Source organism: Canis lupus, chromosome X, assembly GCF_048164855.1.
Source record: "Canis lupus baileyi chromosome X, mCanLup2.hap1, whole genome shotgun sequence".
NCBI classification, from domain to species: domain Eukaryota; kingdom Metazoa; phylum Chordata; class Mammalia; order Carnivora; family Canidae; genus Canis; species Canis lupus.
In genome coordinates this window covers 52679443-52685442 of record NC_132876.1, presented here as the reverse complement: position 1 = coordinate 52685442, position 6000 = coordinate 52679443, and positions in this window count along the sequence as shown.

The window sequence follows — 6000 nt, the reverse complement described above, 5'->3', positions numbered from 1 at the left end:
GGTCTGTGCATTGATGAAGGTACCGATCTGGATTGTTTACTGTCTTTTCCTTATGTATTACAACATCCTAAACTCTTCTACTTTCACTCCCTGCCTTTTATGTTATACTCTTCTTCAGAGCCAGTATGAGTCTTATTAGTAAAAGAAAGCTTAACAGTTCTGGAATGGGTCTCCATGGCTACAGTGTTTGGAGGTGGTGAGAACAGAATCTGCAAAGTGAGATGCTGAGTTTGTCTTAGCAGAAGCAACTGGGAAAGCAGAAACAGATGTGTTATATGTGGGTGTGTAACTGTGTGTAGGTATATGTGTGTACTCATAGGCTCATAATTACCCAAAGGAACTAGCTTCAAAAGAAGAGTGGTAAATAGGTACAGTCATTTTTCAATTATCTAGGGATAGATTAACAAATACATAGATTAATATAAAAATATATAATAGCTTATTTCTGAAAAAGATTGAAAGTATTATAAATTAGCTACTACATTTACATATAAGAAGGATTTATTATTTATTTATTTTTTTAAAGATTTTATTTATTTATTCATAGAGACAGAGAGAGAGAGAGAGGCAGAGACACAGGCAGAGGGAGGAGCAGGCACCATACAGAGAGCCTGATGTGGGACTCTATCCACAGTCTCCAGGATCACGCCCTGGGCTACAGGCGGCGCTAAACCGCTGCGCCACCGGGGCTGCCCAGGATTTATTATTTAGAACTATAAAGTAACTGTTAGGGTTTGGGCAGAGAAATGGGGGTACACTTAAAAATGGAAGAGATTTTAAATGAAAAGGCTATTTAAAATGTGAGAAGGGCTAAGATAAACCAACAAAAACTGATGAAGCATGCTAGGACTAGTGACAGTGAGAAACAACATCTTGGCCTGACTGGATAAAAGGAGGAAAATATTTTCAGATTCTAGAAAAATTAGTTTTAATGTAAGAGAAAGCTACCTTCTGGGAGCTGTGATCTTTGGAAGAGGGATGTGGCTAACTGCCAGTGATCTCTCTGAAAAGAAGGTATTAGAATAAATACCCTTTTTTCTCTTCTGATTCTCTAATCTCTTATCAGGGCCTCTCATTGGCCAAAAGTAACCAAAAGATAGAGGACAAGAAGACTGTTGATCCAGAAATAAAGGCCAGCTTCTTAGGGACACAAGATATGGTTAAGGGGTAGAGAAAGGATTTAAGTAAGGAAATTGAGACTATCCATTACATTAACAAATAGTAACTATATTGGGTCTTATGAAATATAAGAATACCCTTTAACCTTTATTCATTCATTCAATGTTTATTTAGCACTTACTATACACCATGCACTATTCACTGTTTTAATTTTATAGCAGTGAACAAAAGACACAAGTTCCTATCTTCCTGAAAGTAGACCAAAAAGAAAAAAACATGAGTAAGTAGTCAAAAAAATCTTCAAATGATTTTTAAGTAATGTTAAGACAATAAAGTGAAGTATGATAGAAGGATCACAGTGGCTGTATGAAGCTACTTCAGAAGATGTAGCTAAGGAAGGCCTGTTTGAAGAGATGATAATTGAATTGAGACCTGGATTAATAAATTAGCTATGTTCAAAATTCAGGAAAGGAACTTCTACGAAAGGGAAGAGTGGCTTCAAGTGCCATGAGAATGGATTCAGGTTTCATATCATATGAAGAAAAAGAATAAGCATAGTTAGAATACAGAGAATTTATTATCACATGAGTCTGGGGAAGTTGAGGGGAAAAAGCACCATGAAGGATATTTCCATTATCCATTGCTACACATGAAGACACTCCAAACATAATGGCTTAATACAATTTATTTTTCCTAAGGATTTTGTAAGTCAAGAATTTGAACAGGAGTTGGCTCAGTGATTCTTCTGCTCCATGTGGTGTCAATTGAAGTCACTTGGAAGTTTTTATTGGGTGTCTGGGCAGGGCTGGATTGTCCAAAAAGCCTCTCATATCCTTGGTGTATAAGTGCTTCTTGACATGTCTTCTATCCATTTATATGACTAGTTTGAACTTTTCCAGAACATGGTAGTCTTAGGACAGTCAGACTTAATACATGAAAAGTGGCTTCCACCAGGAAAGAAGTAGAAGCTGCTATACCTAATCTTGAAATTCCTAGAATGTCAGTTCCACTGCATCTTATCAGTTTGAGCAAGTCACAAGGCCAAATCAATTTCAAAGAGGGAATGGATTCTACCTTTTAAATGATAGTTGCAATATTTGTAAACCTACTACCATAAAAGCTCTTGTAGGTCATGGTTATGTGTTTGGATTATAATCTAAGTACAGGAGAAACCACCGACAGTTTTAATGAGTGATGTAATTTGATTTAGATTAAAAATAATGTTATGGCTACTGTGGGGAATACATTTTATTTTATTTTATTTTATTTTATTCTATTTTATTTTATTATTTTATTTATTTTATTTTAATAAATTACTTTGTTACTGGTGTTCAATTTACCAACATACAGAATAACACCCAGTGCTCATCCCGTCAAGTACCCCCCTCAGTGCCCGTCACACATTCAACTCCACCCCCCGCCCTCCTCCCCTTCCACCACCCCTAGTTCATTTCCCAGAGTTAGAAGTCTTTTTCTTCTCCCTTCCCTTATATTCCCTTTCACTATTATTTATTTTCCCAAAATGAATGAGAACATAAACTGTTTGTCCTTCTCTGATTGACTTACTTCACTCAGCATAATACCCTCCAGTTCCATTCATGTTGAAGCAAATGGTGGGTATTTGTCATTTCTAATGGCTGAGTAATATTCCATTGTATACATAAACCACATCTTCTTTATCCATTCATCCTTCGATAGACATCGAGGCTCCTTCCACAGTTTGGCTATTGTGGACATTACTGCTAGAAACATCAGGGTGCAGGTGTCCCGGCATCTCATTGCATCTGAATCTTTGGGGTAAATCCCCAACAGTGCAATTGTGGGTCGTAGGGCAGGTTTATTTTTAACTCTTTGAGGAACCTCCACACAGTTTTCCAGAGTGGCTGCACCAGTTCACATTCCCACCAACAGTGTAAGAGGGTTCCCTTATCTCCGCATCCTCTCCAACATTTGTTGTTTCCTGCCTTGTTAATTTTCCCCATTCTCACTGGTGTGAGGTGGTATCTCATGGTGGTTTTGATTTGTATTTCCCTGATGGCAAGTGATGCAGAGCATTTTCCCATGTGCATGTTGGCCATGTCTATGTCTTCCTCTGTGAGATTTCTGTTCATGTCTTTTGCCCATTTCATGATTGGATTGTTTGTTTCTTTGGCACTGAGTTTAATAAGTTCTTTATAGATCTTGGAACTAGCCCTTTATCTGATACGTCATTTGCAAATATCTTCCCCCTTTCTGTAGGTTGTCTTCTGTTTTTTGACTGTATCCTTTGCTGTGCAAAAGCTGATTATCTTGATGAAGTCCCAATAGTTCATTTTTGCTTTTGTTTCTTTTGCCTTCGTGGATGTATCTTGCAAGAAGTTACTGTGGCCGAGTTCAAAAAGGGTGTTGCCTGTGTTCGCCTCTAGGATTTTGATGGAATCTTGTCTCACATTTAGATCTTTCATCCATTTTGAGTTTCTCTTTGTGTTTGGTGCAAGAGAGTGGTCTAGTTTCATTCTTCTGCATGTGGATGTCCAATTTTCCCAGCACCATTTATTGAAGAGACTGTCTTTCTTCCAATGGATAGTCTTTCCTCCTTTATCGAATATTAGTTGACCATAAAGGTCAGAGTCTACTTCTGGGTTCTCTATTCTGTTCCATTGATCTATGTGTCTGTTTTCGTGCCAGTACCACACTGTCTTGAGGACCACAGCTTTGTAGTACAACCTGAAATCTGGCCTTGTGATGACCCAGATATGGTATTCTTTTTTAAAATTCCCCTGGCTATTCGGGGTCTTTTCTCATTCCACACAAATCTTAAAATAATTTGTTCTAACTCTCTGAAGAAAATCCATGGTATTCTGATAGGGATTGCATTAAATGTGTAAATTGCCCTGGGTAACATTAACATTTGCACAATATTAATTCTGCCAATTCTATCCCTACTCTCTGAAGAGTTTTGATCAGGACAGGATGCTGTTTTTTGTCAAATGCTTTCTCTGCATCTAATGAGAGGATCATATGGCTCTTGGTTTTTCTCTTGCTGATATGATGAATCACATTGATTGTTTTATGAGTGTTGAACCAGCCTTGTGTCCCGGGGATAAATCCTACTTGGTCATGGTGAATAATTTTCTTAATGTACTGTTGGATCCTATTGGCTAGTATCTTGTTGAGAATTTTTGCATCCTTGTTCATCAGGGATATTGGTCTGTAATTCTCCTTTTTGGTGGGGTCTTTGTCTGGTTTTGAAATTAAGGTGATGCTGGCCTCATAGAACGAATTTGGAAGTACTCCATCTCTTTCTATCTTTCCAAACAGCTTTAGTAGAATAGGTATGGTTTCTTCTTTAAACGTTTGATAGAATTCTCCTGGGAAGCCATCTGGCCCTGGACTCTTGTGTCTTGGGAGGTTTTTGATGACGGCTTCAATTTCCTCCCTGGTTATTTGCCTGTTCGGGTTTTTTATTTCTTCCTGTTCCAGTTTTGGTAGTTTGTGGCTTTCCAGGAATGCGTCCATTTCTTCTAGATTGCCTAATTTATTGGCGTATAGCTGTTCATAATATGTTTTTAAAATCGTTTGTATTTCCTTGGTGTTGGTAGTGATCTCTCCTTTCTCATTAATGATTTTATTAATTTGAGTCTTCTCTTTCTTCTTTTTAATAAGGCTGGCTAATGGTTTATCTATCTTATTAATTCTTTCAAAGAACCAACTCCTGGTTTTTTTGATCTGTTCCACAGTTCTTCTGGTCTCGATTTCGTTGAGTTCCGCTCGAATTTTAATTAACTCTCTTCTTCTGCTGGGTGTAGGATCTATCTGCTGTTTTTTCTCTAGCTCCTTTATGTGTAAGGTTAGCTTTTGTATTTGAGTTCTTTCCAGTTTTTGAATGGATGCTTGTATTGCGATGTATTTCCCCCTTAGGACTGCTTTTGCCGCGTCCCAAAGGTTTTGAACGGTTGTATCTTCATTCTCATTAGTTTCCATGAATGTTTTTAATTCTTCCTTAATTTCCTGGTTGACCCTTTCATCTTTTAGCAGGATGGTCCTTAACCTCCACGTGTTTGAGGTCCTTCCAAACTTCTTGTTGTGATTTAGTTCTAATTTCAAGGCATTATGGTCTGAGAATATGCAGGGGACGATCCCAATCTTTTGGTATCGGTCCAGACCCGATTTGTGACACAGTATGTGGTCTATTTGGAGAAGGTTCCATGTGCATTTGAGAAGAATGTGTATTCAGTTGAGTTTGGATGTAAAGTTCTGTAGATATCTCTGAAATCCATCTGGTCCCGTGTATCATTTAAAGCTCTTGTTTCTTTGGAGATGTTGTGTTTAGAAGACCTATCGAGTATAGAAAGAGCTAGATTGAAGTCACCAAGTATAAGTGTATTACTATCTAAGTATTTCTTCACTTTGGTTATTAATTGATTTAAATATTTGGGAGCTACCACATTCGGGGCATATATATTGAGGATTGTTAAGTCCTCTTGGTGGATAGATCCTTTAAGTATGAGATAGTGTCCCTCTTCATCTCTCACTACAGTCTTTGAGGTAAATTTTAGTTTATCTGACATGAGGATGGCTCCCCTTGCTTTCTTTGAGGACCATTTGAATGGTAAATGGTTCTCCAACCTTTTATTGTCAGGCTGTAGGTGTCCTTCTGTCTCAAATGAGTCTCTTGTAGATAGAAAATAGATGGGTCTTGCTTTTTTATCCAGTCTGAAACCCTGCGCCTTTTGATGGGGTCATTAAGCCTGTTCACGTTCAGAGTTACTATTGACAGATATGAGTTTAGTGTCAGCATGATATCTATTCAGTCCTTGTTTTTGTAGATTGTTCCACTGAACTTCTTCTTAAAGGGGAATTTTAAGAGTCCCCCTTAACATTTCTTGCAGAGCTGGTTTG